Raw genomic sequence first — 12,459 nt, forward strand, 5'->3', positions numbered from 1 at the left:
CTTCTGACTCAAGGCTCCCCAGGGCAGACATAAAGCCTGCCATTTGCATTTTTGTTTAAGACAAAATATATTAGCCAGCACTTGCTATGCCATGCATATGGGGGGCAGAACGGCGAGGCTGGACTCTTTTCAGTGGTGAGTGGAGACAGGACAAGGGGAAACGGCCGAAAACTGCAGCATAGGAAGTTCCACACAAATGTGCACAAGAACTTCTTTACAGTGAGGTGACGGAGCACTGGAACAGGCTGCCCAGGGAGGTGGTGGAGTCTCCTTCTCTGCAGATGTTCAAGACCTGTCTGGATGCCTACCTGTGTGACCTGCTGTAGGGAACCTGCTTTGGCAGGGGGGTTGGACTCGATGATCTCTGGAGGTCCCTTCCAACCCCTACAATTCTGTGATTCTATGATTCTGTGATTCTGTGATATCAACACCAGATAGTACTAACAGCAAGTATGGAAAATATAGCTGCTCCATCTTGCTTGAGACTTTAATAGGCTCAGTTTTGCTTCCTGGTGTTCATAACCTAAAAAATCCCTGTATCATGCAGTGAAAAATACCATTGTAACAACCTGACCTTCTAAAGAACACAAACCCAAGAGACTAATTAAGAGAGATGGCTGAATTAATATTTCTTGCAAGAGTCTGGTGCAAAACCTGTACTACAGGACCTGAAAACTCATTGTCTAAACGAGTTAAGAATCAAAGATAAGAATGAAACTTAAACTCTTTGCTTTTACCATCTATGTGCCAGTGAGCCAAGCCCTGAAATCTGGAACAGCATCAAGACTTCTGCAGGAAATATCTCTGCATACTAAGATGGATAACAGATGAAACACTAAAAAGTTGTAATCAGGAATGTATAATCATAGGGGATTTTGTACCAGTAAAACCTCCTACAAAAGGCTTCTGCAATGTAAGGCACCAAGGTCATCGCACCACAGGCATCTTCCAGATTAAGTCCTAGTTTCTTCAACAGCTCCTGTTTGAATGTGGAGAAAATTGTGGCTTCCATCTTGGCTCCCCTCAACTCGAGCAGTATTTCTGCAGCAGTCATGGCAGACAGGCATGGTAGTGCGTAGCATAGACAAAGTACATTAGTACCTTGCAATCATGTGAAGAAATATTTCATTGCAAGTCTATAAAGTATTCTGCTAAATTGTTCCATTATGTAAACTCTTTAAAAAAAAAATACAAACAAACATACCTCAAAAAATGACATTAAAGTAAATACCAAGTGTAGCTTAAAAAAAGAAAAAAGAGGAGGAGAAGGGAAATTAAATGTTACTGACTTTATTGAATGTCTCTTTTCAAATATCTTGCATAAGCAGACATGTCACTTTAATCAGATAAAACCCACCAGGGAATGTAGTAATTATTTGTATTGCTTCTTGACAGCTATAAAAAGCTAAAATGTTACTGTGCAAATCCTGTCTGAACTATTTAAACAATTGAGAAATGTGATTTAACAGCTAAAACAAACTTGATTCAGACTGGTCTCTCATCGGCATGTGTGGGATGAACAGAGCTGGCTCTCCGTACAGGGAATAGAAATTAACTGCATGGCATCCTCACCTCACATAGTTAAAACCTGGTAGCAAATAAATCCCATAGAAGACCTTGCATTACCACAGTGTAAACAGCAGGTTACGGACATTTCAATCCCAAGGCCTCTTTAAGCAAAGGCTGTCCTGAAGCCTCAGCTGATGTTAGGCAGCCTGGTTTTTGCCTTGGAAATTCCCAGAGAGCTGCAGAGCCAGGCCATGCTACCACCACTGTGAATGAGGTGGCCTTGCATGGACAGAGGGCATGAGCAAGAGCAAGAATGAGGTTTTGCAATACTATTAGCATCATGGGGCCTATTTCAAGAAAACTGCATGTGAAGGAATAAGGCTGGAGTTTAAAGCTGCACACTGGAAATGGTGGTCGGTCCAGGGCTGGACCACAGGAAGGCATTGCTAGCTCCCCTACAAAGCTGGGCTGGGAGAGGCCCTGCATTGTAACTGCCAGTGCTCAGACACTGAGTGAGCTTCCATGGAAGGGGAAAGCAAAAGATTTAATCTAATCCAGCCCTGGGGAAAGCCCTAGGTGGGACATTACTCATAGGAAACGCTTGCATTACCTTTTTTTCCTGAAGCACCAAGCTTCCTTATGCTTTTGATATTTGAGAATTACAGAAGTACCAGGAAAAATGGTGATTTCTGACAACATAATCTGTGTAGCTGGCATAAGCACAAATTCTATCATCAGAACTCTGGTTCTGCTGATGTGTTGCAGTGTTAATAAAATGCCATCGTGTAGGTCGTCTTAAAGACTTTTTCCCTCTTTCTTCAGATTCATAGTCTCTGCTGTGCTCTTCCATGCTTTGTCTTTAAAACAATATAGAGAGCTGCTTCCCCCTTTTGCCAGGCCTAAAAACCCTGACCAGATGTCCCTGTTTGTTGCAGGAGAATTGGACTAGATACTTTTAAGGGTCCCTTACACATTCAAACATTTCTATGATTCTGTGTTTATATGACTGTGATTCCTCCATGTCCCTTACATGATTGCCTTCACACAAGAAAAAGCCTGCAATCATTTGCTAACTGGATAGCTGAGAGTAAGCACCTTGCTGTCCGGATATGAGGCTCCATTTCAGTTTCTATGCTAGACAGCGTATGTATTTTATTCCAGCCATTTCTTCATCCTCACTGAGATTGGAAATTTATCCTTAACAAACATCAGAGCTGTGATTCCACTGCTTCTAATGACTTCCTTGTCACTTCTACCAGCTTCTAATGACTACAAAATCAAAAGAATCAAGAAAATACCTGCAAAACTTAGACAGCCTGCATCCTGTCAGCCCTGGCACCCCAAGCTTCTCTTTCCTGCACTCCTGTCTTTGCTGTCACATCTCTACCTGCAAGCAGCTCTGCTACTGCTACTGCTGAACTGAGGACCTAAAACTCAGATCACGTCATCTAAATTTAGCAGCACCAAGAAAGAGAAGCCATTGCAGAAAAGGATACCACGCTACTCATGCCCCAGTTTGTTTTAGGGAAAAGCAATAGTTGTTTTGTTGGTGTTTTTTTTTTTTTTTCCACTTTTTTTACTACGTAGTGATCCAGCATTGTAATTCAGCGTAATTCCCTGTAATTGGGCCTAAAATATGCTCAATGAAGGCACTTAAGGAATCATGCAGAAGAAAAGAAGCAGCTATGGACAATTTCAAAGCAAATTAAGCAGAAAGTCCAATGAAACACCAAGTTTCCCAGCAGTTAATAGAAGACTAGTCACTTGGAAGAGCAGCAGTTTGGCTGGGGAGGTATATCTGCTCATAAGTGCTTCTTGCCTGGAGAAGCATGATGGGCAGGTGTCCGGCAGGGGATGAGATTAGGACTACTGGAGTTTGATGTGTGTGTAGAAAACTGACTTATTTATTTTTTCTTCCTTTTTTTTTTTTTTTTTTTTTTTTTTTCTGTTGTCAAACTTATTTTTAAATATTTTTGAATTCCTGCTGCTGGACAATTAAATGCAGTAGAGACAAATTCTGTGTCAAGTTTTGTCAGTGCAGCACAGTGAACTTAGCCTATTTGTGAAGTTTTCAGCATTTTTTCACTTTTTAGCCTCCAGCTAGATGCTTGCAACTCTTCTTACCCACCTTTCACCACCTTCATATGTGCTATTTCCTGTAAATTTTCCAATATATTTGCTCCTTCTAATAACTTGCTTTTCTCCTTTGAACAACTTCTTCCTCATGTTGGTTTCCCAGAGTTCTTATCTTATTCTTATTGATAGATAGTTAATTATCACCAGGCAATAGATCTTGCTCAACTCCCTGAAAGCAGCATCTGACATTTCATGTGCCTCTCTACCAGTGATCTTTCACAGCCACAGATATTCTTTGCAACAGATAATACACAAACCTGCACTTAATCACACCGAGTGAATCCAGGATCCGTCCTTGTCTTTGGTTAAATCTCTGCCTATCTGCAAAATGTCCTGAGTGGTTTCAAGGCTTGTCTCTATTTATGAAATGATTGCGGGCACCAGTTCTCCTCTACAGACACGATGTTTCACCATACCATCAAATTACTGATCACAGTTTAGTTTTGCTGTGTGGTTACAGCCACTCATCAAAATTATCTATTGCCCTTGCCTGGAGACATCAACATCAAATCCCCTTGCTCTTCTTTTTCAATGTTTCACTGTGAATATATTGCACTTCTATCTCTTCTACCTCTTCTCCATGTGAGAACTCTTGAAGCATGTCTACCCGGAGCTCTGCACGTATCCCAGGTAAAACGTACTGCAGCAGTTGGAGCCTAGGGAGGGAGTGGGCAAACTTGGGTCATTTTAAGACTGTCATGCAGCCCTATTGCTGTGAGCCATTCTTCGCATTTCTGCTGCCTCTGCTTCCTGGCCACAATTGTCCTCATCTGCAACGTCTCTCCAAAGGTCTGGAGAGTTGCCCTCACCTTGAAGCAGAGCTCTCTGATGCACCCATCAGTGACAGCTAGCTCTCGTTGGGCTGGCTGTCTGCTCTGGACAGACGTACACACAATTTAAGCAACTTTATACAGAGCCACATTTGGTGAGGCAGTTTGTTTCTTAGTTGGCAGATGCAACAATTTCCCAACCTGTCCTTGCTGCCTATGCCACACACACAAGTCATATACCAGGAAGATATCTTTGCTGCTGTTAAGACTTATTTGCATCAATTATCTGTCTTTCCTTTAGCAGAGGTCTTTTCTCTGCTATCAAAATTCAGGATAGGATATCTAAGTGATAGATTCCAAAATGTCAGAAATTGAGTAGCTTCCAAAGTTGGACACAAGCCACTGTCAAAATGTATTTTGCAGTTAAAGATGATTAAGATCAATTTATGGATCCTACTGTGAGCAAGTGAAACAAGATCGGAATATTGATGGTGATGTCTGCTTTTTCATAAAGCTGTGCCCAAGTTTGGCTGCTGTTCCACAGTTGCTTTCTGTGATGGAAGAGCTTATCAAACCAAATCTAAGGTCATCAGGAGAAATGCCATTGCTCTGATATTAGCGGGGACAGTCACAGTGGTTTTTAAACAAAGAGAAAGTTCTCTGAGTGAATCAACTGATAACAGATAGGACATTACTCACAATTTACACTTGGCAATTGAACTGGTTTTTCATACACTGTATATTTGACTCACTTGTCTTTGCTTGCGTCCTGACTAAATTCAGAGCACAGGACATATTTTTAGATAAGAACTCATCCTGTGACTTTGCTGCACTGTCCTTCCAATTCAAGACTGGTCTTACCAGGGGAAGAACATATACTGTTTATGACTCGTGACCCTATGCCTGCTGCACTGCAAAAGTAGTGGTAGATGTGCATTTATGCCTGTAAATGAATGAGTAGAGCCTGGTTAATCCTAAGAATATGTTGTTGAGGCTTAATGATGTAGATTTTGTTTTTAAACATATCTCTCCTGTTCTTGCTCTGTTAGAGCATTGATATGACACAGCTACTTCACTTGGGATCACATACACTCTCCAATGCTCATCACTTGCTATATGCATTTGTACTCATAGCAGCTAGGTAAGAAATACTACTATTTGAATCTAGCCCTGTATATTGCTCTCACTACAGGTATTTGAGGCTATCAGGTCACACACTGAGTTTTTGTCACTCAGTGTATGTCCTCAACCTACTCCCATTAATGTAGAAGATTTGCCTTCTGTTGGATCAAAAGGCTTTGCTTGAAATAGTAGCACCAGAGATGGCCTCTAATTTATGAAACATCCACCAAGCTACGGGAATGTACTTCACCCATATTTGGGGATGTCATTAATTTCTTTGTTGCTAGTTGTCTCTCCTCTCTTAATTAAAGTGTTTGTTATATATGTCACATCTTAGGTTTTATACACAAGCAGGTGTTAAAAAGATTGATTCAAGCTTTTACTCTTCCATCTTTTACCCAGTTCCTGCTTTTTATCTGTATATCCAAGTGGAGTCTGAATTTTTCTTGTTCCATGTGCTCATTTTTTGTTACTAATCTGCCCCCCTTTCACATGCTACCAATACTTTAGTCCCAAAACTGCAGTTCTTTGAGGTTCACTTAACAATCTGTTACTTCTATCCTATGATTCACTGCTGTGATGTGTTCATCCCCACATTGGTTCTCACTCTTCAAATATAATTATTGAGGAGGAGCTTTTAAAGGCTGCCCATTTTCTCTCTGCCACATGTGATTGTGTTTGTTCACACCTGCCCTGCAGTCATGTCGCTCTGCCACCACCAGCATCTTCCTTATCTATGCTCATTGATATCTTAACCTGTTACGACTCTCTTACTGCTTTCAGTCAAAAACCTAGAACAACCTACCATTGCCATTTCATGTCCTTCAGCTCTCTCTTAAAATCTTTAATGTACCATAATGGACAGCAGAAAATATTACTTATCTATTTACTAGACAGGTGCTTTGAAGCTACAGACAGCACATTCATCTTCCCTCACCACCTAGAATCATGTTCTGGGTTCTGCTAAAGCCATAAAGAAGTAATTGTGATAATTTGTATTTGGAAAGGTCTCATTTAGACATGTGTAAGAGAATGGTGGAATGAATTATAATCCACAGCACTGTCTATTGATCGTTATGGTTACAGCTAACTTAAGCTAAATACGTAGCTTTTGAGGTTTGAAGCAGCACCTGTTACAACTCATCTTCAGCTCAATGCCTTGTCTACGTGTTCTGCTCAATGCCTTGTCTATGTGTTCTGCACACCCAGATTTTTTTTTAGGGGCTCTCTCTGGAGTGTGTTCCCACTCATTGTTCTTTTCAGACCTGCTGAAGTCAAGGGAGTTGGTGTGAAGGGGAAAGCCATGGGGTGCTTTCCCATCAATATGCCTATGAATCAGGGATGAGGTCCATCTCTGCTGTCTGGGCAGAGGGGCTGAGAGGCTGAAAGAAGGCACTCTGGTGTAGTTGCTACCATGAAGCTGTGCTGGCCTCTGGATCAGCTCCTGTCCGCCAGCTTGGTGGAAGCAATACATGTAGTACTTGGCAATTAGCTCTTTGTAAACAAGCAGGGTCATTTCATCCACTGCTTAAAAAAAAAATCATGTCACATCACTAAAGGAAAATGTTGTCGACAACAGGGAAATGAGCTTTCGTAAGACAAGCAGAGAATATAACAATCTACTTCCACACATACAAAAGGATGAACACAACACAAAGCGGAGCAAAAGAGGACCTGCAACTTTCTGATACACAGTTATTACTCCAGGTCACTCTGTCTAACCCAGAACAGCTAAATGGCAAATACAACAACTGCAGGAAAACCTGCTGGGTATATTTATTTGACTCCACATCACTGCATCTCATCAACCATGAATTTAAAGTAAGCACAATTTATTGGTTTTCTCTTAAGATCGAAGGATGCTGACCTCATTGGTCAAGAAAAAGAAGCAAAATCAGTTCATGCCTTAGCTCCAGATGAAGGGATAAAAATAATTTGAGAGTGGCTTTTCAAGAATTCCATTGCAACATTTTATACACATTATGCATTTCTTCCACAAACCAAAGGATAATTTAGTAGTCAGAGAAAGACAATCTTTGCAAAATAAAGATCAGCAAAATGAAAAACAGTCCTGAGGCTGTTGAAAACAATAATTTAATGTCCTGCCCTTTATTAAAGAATAGAAAGATCCCAAAGCTGATAGAAAGGATTTCTTCTTTATGCATTTTTTCAAGTAGGGCACATATAGTATCACTTGTGCTCAAAAGATTTCTGGACAAAACCAAACTCTTGCATCTGACTGGAATTGTCAACAGGCAGCAAACAATGCAGTTTGATCAATAATGTGAATATATAAATGCAGAGACATATACAAACCTAATCTATAAATATGTGCACACATTTATCTCTGAAATCCAGAATAAATCTCATCTGAAGGCTTGTAATTTATTTTTACAGAGGGAATGAATCACAAAAAGTAAGCTCATGCGTAGAATATGATATTTGCAAAGAACATGAAAGCTGCAGTCCTTATCTAGCTAAACACTTACAGATATACTTAAATGCCACATGGAATGGGATCTTCTATAAGGATCAGCATAGACAAGTAAGTTTTTTGCCAACTTTTGAAATGATAGGTAGAGTTTTCTCACAAGAAAATTTTTAAGTGGTAAATGTATATAAACAAAATAGCAATGAATGAATGGCTCTAAAATCCAGTTCTGGTTTTCTATGTACTCCAACATGAAGCTGGTTTCCATTTTAAATATTTCTATCTCCATCAATAATTTTAATGCAGAATTCATAATGCTAAACTCCTACTGGATTTCACAGAGCCCTGTTCTATTCAACCTCAGATATTACCAAGCTTTTGCTAATTAAATCCATCACTATTTTGTACTTGTGGAGGTGGAATCCTGTTTCCACAATTTCAGAACAGTTCATCTTTTCAGACTCTCCTTGCCTGCTCCCATTTCTCTTATTCTTTCATAAGTATCACAGTCACCACAGTTCACTGTCCAAAGTACTCGTGTGGGTATCTACAGACACACGGCCATCTGAGTAGTTTTTAAGTTCAGTTCTCTCTCCTAGACAATGCTTTTCAACCATGTGAAATGGGGACCTGAGAAGTAGATAAAGGTCACTAGAGAGATTTCCTGTTCAGATTTCAAAATCTGAGGAAAAGGATTGCTTAGGCTGGGCCTCATTTCATGAGATTGTGCCAAGCCAAGATCTTGCCTGCTCTTTTTTGTTTTTTTTTCACTGTGATTTTATCATACTTTCTGCTACAGGAAAAGCCATTTCAGTAATAAATCAGAATAAATAAAATTCTTTGGGGATGATTTAGGTATAACAAAATTCAGTCTTGTTCTGATGCAGGAAGCATGCATAAGACAATCCAGTACAGATCCCTTCAAACAAGTGAGAGCAAGATTTATGCATCAGTTTTGAGGGCTCATGTCTTGAGATATTAAAGGATGATCTTCTCCACAGTTTAGAAATTACTTTTTTTACATGACAGCAAGAGCTATCCCTGAAATTTCAATCTTCATTCCAAAAATTGCCCTTACCGAGTGTATACAGTACACTGGAAAAAGTCATGAATATATTTGAAATCCAAGTTGCAGATGAAAAACAAGATCCTATCTGTTCATAGCTATTAAAGAGAGCATCGTGATGTTTTTCAGAGGTAGATAACTATCTTTGATATTCTATGAGTAATTATATTCCGTCCACCTGGCTTCTCTGTGGGACTTCAAATTAAAACAATACTTAATCTCCCCTAAATTGTGAGACAGTATGTCTGAGTTCCAGCTAGGAGATTTTACTTTTCTGTTAGTAGAGGAACTAATTACCGTTATCCCCAGTGCCTGCATAATCTGAAGCTAAAATATTTCTTTTTCTCCTGTATTTGCACCTTCTGGGTCCCAGAAGGAAATCATATTTCTTAACTTGAAAAAAGTCTTTCAAGTCCTATCATGCTGATATTCTTCTCTTTCTCTTTTCCCTCACCTCTAGTTTTCAGCCAGAGCTTTCTAAATATTTTAGTATTTATCTGCAGTACTAAGACTTTTTAGAAGCTTGAGTGCTAACAAAATGGCTTTCTTTATGTACAGGAGGAGCTGTTGACTCCCGTGAGGGTGGAGAAGCCTTGCAGTGAGATCTTGAGAAATTAAAGGACTGAGCAATCACCAACTGCATGAAGTTCAGCAAGAGCAAGTGCCAGATTCTGCATCTGGAATGGGACAGTTCTGGCTATATGTGCAGACTGGGGGACAAGAGGCTGGAGAGCAACCACGCAGAAAGCGACCTGTGGTTTTGGCAGATGGCAGAGTTGAATGTGAGTCAGCAGTGTGTCCTGTCATCCCAAAGAGCCAACCGTACTCTGGAAAGAGTCAGGGTAGTGATCAAGTTGTCAGAAGCATGCTTTCTCCCTTACAAGAATTAATGTCCCTCTGTATCAGATAGATATCAGTGATGCAAACAGGGAAAAACCTGTCTTAACCAGATACCCCTGATATCTCTGTCTCCATACCCGAAGTTCAGAGGGACTGAAGTTATCAGATATCCAAGTAACTCTTAACATTGGGAAGCAGAACGTACCAAACACTCTAGCCAAGACCACAAGCCAAACTAATTTATGTCTCTCTTGAAGATACAGAGATCATGTGGACAAGTATGTACCATCTCTTCACTCGTTTGGCCTGATCAAAGTTGAGATAAAGTCCAAATAACTTTGTCCTCTTTCAATTAATTAAAAACTTCCAATCTGAAGTTTTCTCTTCGAAAACAGGATAACCTAGGGAGCTCTGTTTTGATTACCCAGGTTTCCAAATTAACAGAAAATAGACTTTTGGCAACATGAATAATGTGTTTTTGTCCCAGAAGACATTGCTCTGGCATTCTGTTGACAAAAACTTCCCTATGTAGTTTTGAGACTGCTAGCAATTGCACTGCAGTACCAGGATAAGAGTTGTCTTTCAGTCAGTCATTTTTCTGCTAACCTAGTGCCTCTGTGAGAGCACAGGTTTTTTTCTCTTCTATTGCAAATTGTTGAACCTTAAAAAATTAATTGCGTATACACTAGTGATCACTTCCATAGATAGAGCCTGAGGCAAAATACACAGATGAGAAAATATGGAATTTCCTCTGACATTTTCTGGCTAATGCTATCCATGAAATTACAAATAAAATCACCAGGGCCAGCTGCTCATTTTATATGTGCTCTTCCAATCAAATCAGATATTAAAGTGTCCTTTCACCAAAGTTTTCTCAGTTCAGACAAAATTTCTGCAGAGCAGAGTTATTCAGATAATACTAATATTTTAGTTCACATTTGTTTTTAACAATCTACATACAGGTAATTTCTGTATTTATTTATTTTTTGCTACTGAACCAACTCTACATTTTGTTCACCAGCCTTTGTTTGCTATATATTCATCCTTAGAAGGTGGTGTAGAGACTTCTGCAAATGTGGTAGTACAGGCTCAAGCATTGTATGCTACAGGAATCCCCTAAGGTGTAGAATTGGTGCAGGAAGCTCTGACACATGGAAACAAGCAAAAATAACATTTAACTCCAGTAGACCTCAGCGTCTGAAACTTCTCATTTGTAATGAAATAGTTCTCCTTAAGAACAATCCAAAAATCAGGTGGGGAAACCTAGAGCTGATATCTGACCTGTCAGCACTGCTTACCAAATTCAAGTCTCAACCAGCCCAATACTGAATAGGGCTAAATCTTAACTCTAGACATCTTACCCTGCCAGGACCTAGCCTAATACCTTGAAATATAACATTCAGTTATTCACCTTGCATAATACTGGATTCATGACAGATAGTAAGGGATCTAAGTCTTTAGATATATATTTTTTTCTAAAGCCGTATATTGATCATCAATACTGATGGTATGAAGGCTCACTGGAAGAAAAGGATTCCATGTGAAGGAAAAATATCTTAATCCTTCCACAGCAGAGTTGCATTGATATCTCACTGTTCCCCACTAAAATAATATTCACTGAAATCCTGAGAGTAAAGGTCTTTATGAAATGCTTATTGAGAAAGCACATATCCTGCCTGTAAATTTCTGAAATAAAATGAGTAGGCTGGTTAAAAGCATTTTGAAAATAAATATGAAAAGTTAACCTCATATGACACATTTGAGCTGTTCCTGTGTTATTCCAGTTGAAATAATTTATAAAACAAGCATTTGCAATGGGAGAATGCAGCATGATATGAACTCATGTGAATGCATTGTAACAGTCAAGTATTTAATCACTTTTCAATTCTTATTAAATGAAAACATTTTCCAGTATTGTCTGAACTGTGCTCACTGTAGTCAATGGGTGTTCAACTCCTTTACACAGGAGAATTGAGTTCACCACCCTGCATAATAAAGACTTAACCGTATTTTAAACTATAACTCAGCAGGTGATTGAATATTATCTGCTTTACAGAAAAAAATACAGCTAAAATGAGCTCTTCAGCTGTAAATAATTCTGTCATAAAGGAGAAAGCTAATGTTTTTCTTGGATAACAATCTCAGCTCTGCTGTGTGGTGCACTGATTCTCCCTAGTCAGTTCTTGATGTCGTATCATCAGCTACTCCAAAAAGGGAATGTTAGCAGGGCCTTTGAGAAAGCCACCTTCGCTAAAATGAGCATGGAAAGTCACGTAAAGAGTTTGGAGTAGGACATTCCCTGACTGCATTTTCTTTTCCCTAGCACAGTGAGAAAGAAGATGTTATCTACAAATAGCTCTTCCTTCCTTCTCTTCCCAGGCTCCCAAAGCTAATCTCTATGGTATGAATGTCCTGGAAATGCTCTCACTGGCTTTTGCAGACTACGGTTCATATTTATTATACAAAACTAAGGTTTAAAATCATGTTTTCTTTTTAGAATATCCAAAATGTAAAAACAAACTTTGGACATCAAAATAATCCTTTTCTCCATAAACATTCAGATCAATCATTAGAACACCAGCAGG

General features: G+C 39.4%; 1 long non-coding RNA gene across 1 annotated transcript in view; it reads left to right on the forward strand.

Annotated features, from left to right (window-relative positions):
* The window catches only part of LOC128091455 (uncharacterized), a 244,858-nt gene extending 233,825 nt beyond the window's left edge, over nucleotides 1-11,033 (forward strand). The window contains exon 6 of the long non-coding RNA XR_008211416.1: nucleotides 9,593-11,033. This is a non-coding gene — a long non-coding RNA (uncharacterized LOC128091455). The remainder of the gene's footprint in view (nucleotides 1-9,592) is intronic.
* Nucleotides 11,034-12,459: the final 1,426 nt, after the last annotated feature.

The sequence above is a fragment of the Tympanuchus pallidicinctus genome, unplaced genomic scaffold (assembly GCF_026119805.1).
Source record: "Tympanuchus pallidicinctus isolate F22 unplaced genomic scaffold, pur_lepc_1.0 scaffold10, whole genome shotgun sequence".
NCBI classification, from domain to species: Eukaryota; Metazoa; Chordata; class Aves; order Galliformes; family Phasianidae; genus Tympanuchus; species Tympanuchus pallidicinctus.